Below are 11,546 nucleotides of genomic sequence, written 5' to 3' on the forward strand. Positions count from 1 at the left end.
TAGTGACGTGTAAAGGAACATTCTGACCCACTGAAGCTCCGAACTACTGAATGGGGATCAGGTGTCGTCAACACGCAACCATTCATATCGTAATCCTGCTCTTTCTCTTTGTTTTGGATACCTGGTGCTTGGGGATTAGCCTTCGGATTCTGAAATCAGAACAACACAGTGAACCACTCCTTCTCTTGTAGTGTGAGGAGGTGTGGCTATTTCTCCTGGCAAACCTCCCACTACAAACTGGCAACTTCATGACATTTTTTCGAGAAATGGGTGACCAAAACTGCACAATACTCCTCAAATGTCTGTAGACGCCGTAGTTGATATTAAAGCTGGAGAAACTCCACAGGTCAAACAGTGTACTTTATGTAGCAAAGATAAAGATACTAAAACAATGTTTCAGGCTTGAGCCCTTAATGAAGGACTCAAGCCTGAAACGTTGGAGATGTATCTTTAGCTGCTTTCACACTTGTATCCCACTAAATCGGCTGTTCAGTGTCCCGGGATAGGAATGGGGGCTTTGGATTTTCACACTTGACCCCTCCTATCTGGGACAGTGTTCACACTGCAAGGAACCATCCCCAGGGTTAGGACTGTTCTACCTTCTACTGGTGCTGTGATGTCACATCGAGTGATGGTGGACCTGCCCTAAATCCTGATCAACGTATTATGATCTTATATCAAAGTTAATCATGACTAATTATAACATAATTAAATTTTATGTACAGTAAGCCTTTCAGCCCGTTGTTGTTGTGCCAACCTACATAAACCTTTATAAGGGACCGAGAGAAAGTGCGAATAATAAATAGCAATTGAGGACAATTTTTAAACAGCGTGGGAAGGTTGGATGCGCTATAGCGCACAATTTATAAATTCTGTGGGAAAATTGGTCGCACGATTGCACACAACAGAAATATAGTGGGGAAAAAGCGATGTGAACCTGCCCTCCCAGAATTCTGTGAAGCAGAGAAAGGGCTATGTATACAGCTGCATGCACAGAGCACTCATGGAGGGGTTTCTCTGCTGCACGGCATTCTGGGAAATCAGGTTTCCCATTGCTTTTCCCTATGGCCTTTATAAATGGTGCACTGTTGCTTTACCAACTTCCCCACATTGTTTAAAAATTGTCTGCTATTGCTATTTATTTCCTCCCTCTCTCCTGCTGTGACTTTCCCACGGCAAAGTTTATACCTTCATTTTAATCTTTTCTTTCTTCACATTCCTGCACTCATGCAAAAACTTAGGTCATTTCAATCCCACAATGCAATTGCTCATTCTACACTTGCCTATCTGCAGACACCAGGGATACTAGGGGTTGAGGCCATCAATTCCCATCGTGAGATGGTGTAATCTGACGCCGGTGTTGAGACAATTTTCCTTTCATAATATAGGCACTTTAAAGGCCGATAGCCGTTAATTCCTAGGACCACTTGCAAGTTTGAAAGAGGCTATATTCTCCAGCTATAACACAACGTCTCAACTCTTGCATTTAATGCCATGACCGACAAAGGCAAGCGTGTCAAACACCTTCAACATCACCCAGCCCTTGGCTGCCTACTCTATTATCTTTGGAGTGCAGGAAAACAAAGGCTGCTTGTTCAAATGGCTCCCCTCCAAACGTTCAAGATCCAAGGGAGGCAATGAAGAGATGTCGAGATGTTTCCACTGGTGGGAGTGTCCCCTTGATCAAGGCTTAAGGTTTCAAGGCAATGGCTATTCAAATCCAAGGTCATTAGAAACTTCTCACAGAGGGTAATGGACCTCTGGAATATTCTATTGCAGAGGGTTTATGGAGGTTAGATTATTAGGGGATCACTTTTTGGGGATCAAAGGCTGTGGGGTACCAGCACAGAGTTCAGCAAGAGAAAATCAGCCATGATTATAGTAGAAACACAATGGAGTTACAACTCAGCTGGTTAAACAGTTACTATTTGTAGCAAAAATAAAGATGCATTACCAATGTCTCAGGCTTGAGCGTTTCATCAAGGTGTGAATGGTGGGGGAAGCTTGAATGGCCTCATGGTCTATTCCTGCTCCTGTGCTCTTGGTCCTTCAGCTTGCATCAAGAACAGCATGCAATGTATCTGGGTGGCACGGTGGGTAGCAGGGAGTGCACCTTTCTCTCAGGTCCAGTGAGCTGGCTTCAATTTAGACTTCCAATGGGATCTCGGTGTGGAATTCGTCTTCCCTGTGACTGCACAGGCTTCCCCCACATCTCAGAAAACTGCTCATTAGGCAAGTTGTGGGTGGCAGGAGAATCAGGGAAGGCATGTGAGAGAGAATAGATGAAATCGATAAGGGCATGGGATGGTTCAGAGTGAGGGCATGAGCTCAGTGAGTCAATTGGCCCTCTGCTGTACTTTGTGAGGAATTTGAGGAGATTTGGAATGCCAGCAAAGACTCTTGGAATTTTCTACAGTGTACTGTGGAGAGCTGTTTGACTGGTTGCATCACTGTCTGGTACAGAGGTGCCAATGCACAGGACAGGAAAAGACTACAGAGTTGTGAACTCAGCCAGCGCCACCATGAGCATCAGTCTTCACTCCTACTACAAGAGGAGGTGTCTCAAATAAGCAGCCTCTATCATCAAGGCCCCCCACCACCTAGGCCATGCCCTCTTCCTATTGCTACCATTTGGAAGGAGGTACAGGAGCCTGAAGACGAGCACCAAATGGTACAAAAAACAGCTTCTTCCTCCCCCACCATCAGATTTCTGAATGGACAATGAACCACAGAGACCACCTCACTTGTTCTTTTTTTGCATGAATTTTTAAAAAAATGTAAAATGCAACTGCTAAAATAACAAATTTTATGACATTTATAACAATAAATTCTGATTCTGCTACATCACAAGGAAGTACAAGTGTTCATCTTTCCCACAATCAGTGGATGAGATCAAAGTTCCACAATGGGCCCAGAACCGGTCAAGAACTCATGGGAAGAAAGAGTTCCAAGAACATTCTCATCGTCAATGTTAGCAGGACACGGCCTTGTGAGTGCCAAAGGCAAGGCTAAAATATTTGCATTCATGCTTCATCAGATGATCACATCTGGAGTTCTTTTAAAGTGTCAACATCAGCTCATTTGATTGAACCATAGGCTTGGGACCAGTCAACGCCCCAGCTGCAGTACAGAAGATCCAGAAACAGTCAAACACTGGTCTGACAACCTGAAAAGTCATCAACATGCACCCTGTTTATAAAAAGCAGACCAGACCAACTAATGAGGGATCTCCCAGTGGAAACCCATTTCAATTCTCCGCCCCATTCCCTGTCCATGGTCTTGTGCACTGCCAGACTGAGACCACTCATAAAATAGGGACCCACCAACTGGATGGCATTAACAGTGACTTCTCTGGTTTCCTTTAGTCCCCCTCATCTCTCACTTTCCCCATTCCTCCATCTCCTTTCCTCCTACTCTGTATTTCCAGAGCTACTCCCTTATCCTCTAGCAATTCGGTTTTTCTCTCTCCCCTTCTTTAGCGTCTCGGTTGATGGCCTGTGCTCCTCCCTCTGCCCCTTCCTCCTTCCTCCCCCCCCCCCCAACCTATTTATTCAGATGCCTGCCTGCTTTTTGCTTATCACCTTGACGAAGGGCTCAGACCCAAAATGCTGGTTGTATATCTTGGCCTGGACACTGTGTGACGTGCAGAGTTCTTCCAGCATTTTGTTGTATATTCTCCAACGAATCCTCACCCAACTTTCCGAGTGGAATTTAATTACCATTAACCTGCCCAATGATGTCTGTTGCTGGGTTTATCAGGACTGCCAACCCCCCAAACATGGAACAAAATTCCCGAGGGGAGGTAAGAATGTGACTCTCCTTGACATCTCAGCACCAGTTGAGTGTGGCATCAAACCCTGAAATTCACTGGTTGGACTCGTAGTTGTAATTTGGAGGCCAATTAGTCCAACCATAAGACACCACTGTTGGAGTTCCCAGGAGAGCACTGACATCACTGGGGTGGGGACCTCACCGGGTGATACTATCAGAGGGGGGTGACACCAAAATGACTGTCTATAAAATTTTTGTGCAGTGTTTCAGCAGAAATTAAAAAAAAAATAAAACTATCCCTGTAGTTAGTTAGAACAACAAAAACATTTTTTGTAAGCTCAGCTGACATGTATCAATATATTTATAAAACTAAAACTCTGCGCTAATTCACTTTTTGAACCTTCTAATGCACTCCGGTCAGAGTCCACCCCATTCAGCACTGCTGCCACCCCAGAGGAATCCCACGCAGACTCGTAGGGGAGACACACAGAGCACAAACATTGACCAGCATGGATTCCATCGCCTGGTATCCAAGACTTTGCTGTCAAGATTGCAAACCAGTTAAAAATCAATAAAAACTACTCACCCATGATACCACACGCCCATTGAAGCAGGGCAATCTGGCATTGTCATCAGATATCTCTTCCTTCACCACCCTGTGGGAAAATGGAGACACATTTACTATTTCTGAACACCCACTCGCACATCACCTGTAAAGAACCATCACGTCCGAGGGAAGGCAAGACAAGAACTAGAGCCCGTCCCGCCAAATTAAGCCCAAATCTCCTACAACCCCCGGTATGTTTTGAACTGTGGGAAGAAACCAGAGCCCCCCCAGGGAAAACCCACGCAGGCATGGGGAGAATGTACAAACTCCTTACAGACAGTGCAGGATTGGTGGCGCTGTAACAGCGTTGCACTAACTACTATGTTAATCGTGCCGCCCATTTAAGGGGGATCTTCTCCACACAGAGAGTGTGGAACAAGCTGCACCAGAGGTGATGGACGCAGGATAGATTTTGACACAAGATTTGGGGAGGGGTATTGGGAGCCACAGTCCTGGTTGATGGGACTAGGCAAAACCAGAAGGCTCAGACCACATGGGCTGAAGGGCCTGATTCTGTGCTATAGTGTTCTATGAACTGTGGAAATATATTCGGAGCTTTTGAAAGATGCATCACTTGCATCTAGTGTCAAACTACGTCAGGGATGTAAAAAGTAAACAACAATCTTGCTAATGAACCTCAGCGGGTCAAGCTGTATTGGAAGGAGAAAGACTGACAACACCTCAGGTCAGAACCTACCATCTATTCACCAGATTCCAGCATCTGGCATCTGGCATCTCCGTGCCCCAGACACTACTGATCAACAACTTTGTATTCCTTACGCTGGACAACGAAGATTTTGCTTCCTGAAAACGTTTGGGTGCATTTTATTGAGTCTGGGGCTCCTGGTCATGAAAATCCCCTTAAAACTTTCCTATCACGTACCATTTTTTAGATATAACATATTTTTGAGATTTCCTGTCATATTTTGTCTATTACAAGCATACAAAACCATGAATATGTCATTGAAAATTCATTTTCTACATTTGTACTTGGACTTCTTCCTCGCTGATCTTGGTGACGAACATTGTGAAAGGTTTCACCAGGACATTGCGACTCTGGAAAAGCGATATCAGGGCAACTGGAACCCATCAATGTTGAACACTGACACGAGAGGCATCAGATGCCGAATTCAAACGAAAATCGGTGGCAAAACATTTTTCAGTCAGTTGAACTCACGCAATGTGTCAGCATCATTTTGGGATTAATAAAAGTTAATTTAACATTTCTCCAACTTCCTACGTGAAACACTAAATCTGAAATTATCTTTGCGTTCAGCTTGAAGTTTTCTATCATAATCTCCAAATTTTTTTCAGGAAGCAAACTTTTTGAAAAAATGTGTCGTCCAGTGTTATTCTCCAAATTCCAAAGGTTCATCACAACACGAGTGAAAACATTTTTCTCGTCTCAGTGAAGAATTTTATCTGCAGTACACTTTTATAGACTATTTTTTCTTGTTTACCCACAGAATTTTATCTTTTATCTTTCCCCTTGAGAATACAATCCAAGTTCAACAAGAGTATAATTTCAGAGTTGGCAAGATCATTGCTTCTTCTTCTGACCTGCAGAGAATATTGGCCCATTCTATTAATTCTTTGCTTGTAGGACAGGTTTTTCATCCCAGTAGCTAAATCACAAAACTCCTGTGCTAGCTCCAAGCTTCGTTTCCCAAACCAACAGCTGATTGCTCTTGGAGGACCATGATTCAAAACCTTGCCTTGCAGGTCTATCTCCTCTCTTTTAGAAACTCTGCTTTTACCTACAGAGATTTCTTTATCCACGATCCTACCTCAGCTCATTTACCTGCTGAAACTCACCCCCCGACATTTCACTCAGCCATTCCAACATTCCTGACTAGCATCTAAGAGTGCGAACTTGAGCTCATCAAAACTGTGTACCTTTAATTCTACCCTACGGAGAGTTCCGTTCACCAGTCACTCACCACCTCAACCAAATGATTCCAAGATCTTGAAGGGCAAGATCCTCCTCCAGCCCTAAAGCTTCCGCAATATCTACATTCCATTTTTGGCTTTCCCCAGCTTAATAGTTGCACCAATTGCCTCTCTTCTTCAAACACCTGTTATCCACATTTGAGAAGGTCTTCGTTAAGCCTCTCCACTTCCCTGTCCTCTTCAAGGCAATAGATTTTGAATAAAGTGATTGATATTTGTTCTAATTAATGCAAAACTACCAAAGTTGATATGTTTTGAAACACCATAGGATAGTCCAGTTAAAAAAATTTCCAGCATGTTAATTGTTTGAGTGTCAAACTAAATAAGGCTGGAATGAAAACCAAGTCTCACAAGAATAGCAAGACGACATTGCAGAAATGTACCTGGCTCATAAACACCGTTCACGAAAGGAAATATGCCATCCAGTCAGACTATAATGTAACTCCAAGCCCAACGGATTGGTTTATTCCTAACTAGTCCCTCATTTCAGGTAGAATAAATATAATCAGTCAGTATTTACAGCATCTGTCTGAATGCATATGTCCATCATGTTGCCCTTTTGTGCTTCTGTTATTTCAAGGAAGATTCCAGAGATTCATCCTTAGGGAGTTCCTTATAGACCATCTTTCATTCTATTCTTCATTTCCCAATATTTTGTTCTTCAATCTTAAGAGAATGGAGACCAAAGTTCCTTTGGGTGGGGGGAGGGGCGGGGGTGGTGTGATGGACAACCTATCCTGGATCCACAACACATCCTCAGTAGTCAGGAAGGCTCAGCAGCAAATATACTTCTGAGGGAGGTTGCGGAGGGCAAGGCTACCAGCCCCCATCTTGGTTACATTTTATAAGTGCAACATTTGAGAGCATCCTGTCTGGCTGCATCACTGTGTCACTGCAAAGGTTCAGACCCAAACTCAATACAGAGGGTCATCAAAACGGCTGAGATCACTGGGGTCTGTCTCCCTTTCCTCTGTTGATGCATTCACTGGAAGCGTTGCTTAAGTAGGGCTCAAAGAATAATAATGATCTCCACCATCCATCATACATGATCTTTGACCCACTACCATCAGGAAGGAGGAACAAGAGCATCAAAATCAGGACGACCTGGTTCCCGCAGGCTGCAAGATTGATGAACCATATTCTGTAACCTTGGGTCTCTTGTAAATGAAACAGTAAATTATTTCAAAATATTTATTTTATATTATATTTTTATTTGATTCTTATGTGCTGTGTGAAAAAGGTACACCGTGGTCCGGAGAAACGCCATTTCATATGGTTGTACGTGTACAGTCAGATTACAATAAACTTGAAATTAGTGTTAAGATAATTCACCACTACGAGTTTAGGTCAGTTCCATCTCCACATCTGAAGGCAGGCCATTTGTCCTCTTTGTTCTACTGTTAAAACAATTGCTTAAAATTTCTGAACAATTCCAATTTCAGTCAACAAAACACTCATTAAATCGAGCACTAAACAAAACCGGAGTAATTGAGGAAACTCCCAGGTGCCGTAATTAAGTGTCCTGAGTCCTCCTTACACTCCTGACCGGCCGTCGAGCCTGAGCTGAAGCCAAGGCATTCAAAGCACTGGATGCACTTGTCAGATTAAGGACGGCCTTTCGGGAAGGGAGAAACCTTCCTCAGTTTATAACACGAAAGTCTGCAGACACTGTGGTTGAAGTAAAAACACAAAGCAGGGGAGATTCTGCAAGTCAAACAGTGTCCTTTATGTAGCAAAGATAAAGATATATAACAATGTTTCGGACTCAAGTAGAGTGTTTGACCTGCTGAGTTTCTCCACATTGTGTTTTCACCTTCCTCACTTTGCCTGGCAACTTATGCAAGGGCAGGAAGTGGCAGAGGCCGAGATACCGATACAAGAAACTGTGGTAAAAATCACAGCTCTAGTCAAGACAACACCACAGACCACAGCTCACTGTAATACCACTCCTTCTGACTTTCAAGAGAATATTAAACTAATATTTATTGAGGCAATTTGATTTTGCTCATTACTCCTCCAGCTTAACCATTTTACCAAATGTAACCTTGGAAAAGCATTGAGATTTGGCCTACGTCTGTGCGTGGCCTTGTGTACTGCCAGGTTGCGGCCACACATAAATCGGAGGAACACCACCGAGTATCCCGTCTCAGCTGTCAGCATCAATACCAATTTCTCCAATACCAATCAATACCAGTAACCCCCTCCCCCATTCTCTCACCCCTCTGACTCCCTGCCTCGAGCACCCCACCCCCTTCCCATCTCCAACCAGAGAGCACCTTTCTCAGCCCTCTTCCCCCTACGCTATCACCTCTCGGCACTTTTCTCTCTCCCCCCCCATCCCATCTGTTTCCACCTGTCACCTGATAGCCTGTGCTCCTCCCTCATCCTCTCCCCCACCTTCATATTTCCACCACCTACAATTATTTTTGTCTTTTCAGTTGCATCTGAACAATATTTCAATGGCTCCATTGGTTTTTTAATTTACAACAGAGTAAAGCAAATTCCAGCCATTAAAACTCGTGCTGCCCAATTACACCAAGTTGACCAAAGAGCCTGTAGATTGTGGAGGATGAGAGGAAACTGGAGGGCCTGAATAAAGCCCCTGCAGACAATGGGAGAATGTACAAACTCCTTACAGACAGCGCTGGATTTGAACCCAGGTCGCCGGTGCTCGCTAACCACTGAGCTAACTGTGTTGCCCTTGCCACGAGGATACTGAGAATGTTTATTATGTATTTATCATCTCCTCCAATTTATTTTTAAATCATAGTTGTTAAGGGCGGCACAGTGGGCGTACCAGTTAGCGTTACGCTGTTACAGCGCCATCTATCGGTCCGGGGTTCAAATCCTGCACTGTCTGTAAGGGGTTTGTACATTCTCCCCGTTTCTCTACGTGGGTTTTGCCCAGGAACTCCGGTTTCCTCCCACCCTTCAAAAATGTAGGTTATTTGGGCACCACGGGCTCGTGGGCCAAATGGGCCTGTAAATTTTAGCAGTTACATTTAAAAATTTAAAATTTAAATACAAAATGTTTTCAAAATACCTGTTTGGCTGCAGCAAGCAAGAAATTTGGTGCACATTTACATTGCACAATACATGACTAACTCATTCTCAACCAGTAATGAAACGTTCATTCTAAATTGATTGCACTATTATTTGAAGAATTCTTAAGAAAACTTAACAGGCCATTATGAAATATTACTCTCTGAACCAAGGTGCAGTGACTCAGGATAAAGGTTCAACTAGGAAGGAAACGAGGGAGAGACGTTTCTCAGATGATTTCAATTCACTTGAGTTCTCCAAATCAGAAGGCTCCACACCCACAATAAATTAGTGTATTCAAGTCTCATTCTGGCAAGAAAATAGCAGGTTTGTGGGGTTTGACGGGAAACTTCCCTCCAAGGATAGAAAGACCTTTATCAGAAAGACAGCCAAAGTACCGAAGGTCTCAGTACACCCCAAACACACACTCTTCTCATCCATCGAGGAGAAGGCTCGGGACTGTGAAATCACACAGACAAGTTCTTCCCCGCAGCCATCAGGCTTCTGAATGAAGCCCCCACAGGGTGATCACTCTGCCTAATTGATTTTTCTTTGCCATTCTAACTCTACACTCTGTGGTGGTGCCAATCGCTCTTGATAACGAGAAGAACCGTTCTCACCATATTAGCTGAACAGACTTAAAATGGTCGAAATAGATGATCAACCATAATGTTAGTGAAAGGACACCCTCTCCCCCCATCATTTCTCTTTTTTTTAACTCTTCCACCCTCCCACCTGCATCCACCTATTACCTCTGACCTGTTATCAGGTGCTCCTTCCCCTTCTCTCCTCCACCACCCCCCCCCCCACTCTTTTTATTCACCCACCTGCCTGTTTTGGCCTAAACCTGTTAAAGGGCTCAGGCCCAAAATATTTAATTTTAATTTAATTTAGACATACAGCGCAGTACCAGGTCGTTTCGGCCCACAAGTCCATTCCGGCCAATTTGCACCCAATTAACCTACACCCCAGTACGCTTCGAACGGTGGGAGGAAACCGCAAACACGGGGAGGACATACAAACTCCTTACAGACAGCATGGGGATCAAACCCCATCCCCGATCGCTGGCGTTGTAAAGGCATTGCGCTAACTGCTATGCCAACCGTGCCACCCTTTACTTCCTACGGATGCTGTGTGACCCGAGTTTCTCCAGCACGTTTGTGTATTGCATTGTTACTGAAAGCCCTGTCTCTGATTGGTTTTCTGTTCCTTTCAGTTCACAGGCCATCGCTCGCCTTGTAGAGTCCTGCAGCCCTGCTGATAAACACAAGAGCAGGCCCCTCCTCGTTCAATGTGCTTGATGAGAACTGGAGCAGTGGTGACCTCCTGTAGAGCAGCTTTCATTTGTCTGACTGCGGAGTACTGTATCGTCACCGTGCCATCTGGCATCACGCTACGTCAGCTGAAGGAATGGAGCTCTGCCCTGCATGTCAATAGAGGGGTTTTGGAGCCAAATTTGGGGGGGGGGGGGGGGGGGGGGGGAAGGGGAGAGATGACCCACACTCACTCTGTTTCAGTCTGGATGTTAAAAGATCACACTCCTCTCCAGGGTCAATGGTGCCACAGGGCAGGTATCCCTCATCTCTGGAGGAGGACAAGGAATGGAATGGAACATTTTATTAGCCCCTGAAGAACTTTAGCCAGGCAGCAGCACTGCCCAATCCTAAACTGCAGGACACGTTCCCAACATCACCCTGTTTTCTTTTCCTCTCCGAATAACCAGAACATGTTTGTATTGAAGAAGGACTACTGTATATACTCGTGTAATTTAAATACCATGAAAAAGTCGACCCTCCCCCTTTTCTTAGTCCTGACCACCCACCCATTCTAGTTCCCAACATCCCATCTCTCACCCACCCAACTGAGTTCCTGACTGCGAATCCTCGCCCCGACCATTCACCATTGAACTCCCAACACCCAAGCCGCTCACTAATCCAAGTTCCTGATGTCCTGACTGTGGACTTGCACTTGGTCCTAGCCATCCAAGCTCCTGAGGCCTTGAGTGACACAGATACTTACTAAGGACAAAAGTTTGACCCGTGTAAAAGTCGACCTACCCCCTCTTTTTTTGGCCAAAGAATTCAACAATTACATGAGCAAATACAGTATAAAATCCCCCTCCAACTTCAAGCTCCATTTGGGAACTTCCAACCAAGCTCAAGAAGACTGCAGTCTG

At 44.5% G+C, this 11,546-nt stretch overlaps 1 protein-coding gene across 1 annotated transcript in view; it reads right to left on the reverse strand.

The window, feature by feature from the left end:
• The window catches only part of LOC138742736 (segment polarity protein dishevelled homolog DVL-3-like), an 88,834-nt gene extending 77,938 nt beyond the window's left edge, over positions 1-10,896 (reverse strand). The window contains exons 1-2 of the mRNA XM_069897542.1: positions 10,878-10,896; positions 4,358-4,427 (exon numbers count right to left, since the gene is read on the reverse strand). The gene's annotated coding sequence lies outside the window, so the exon portion shown is untranslated. The remainder of the gene's footprint in view (positions 1-4,357; positions 4,428-10,877) is intronic.
• Between the last annotated feature and the right edge of the window lie 650 nt (positions 10,897-11,546).

Source organism: Narcine bancroftii, chromosome 9 (genome assembly GCF_036971445.1).
Source record: "Narcine bancroftii isolate sNarBan1 chromosome 9, sNarBan1.hap1, whole genome shotgun sequence".
NCBI classification, from domain to species: Eukaryota; Metazoa; Chordata; class Chondrichthyes; order Torpediniformes; family Narcinidae; genus Narcine; species Narcine bancroftii.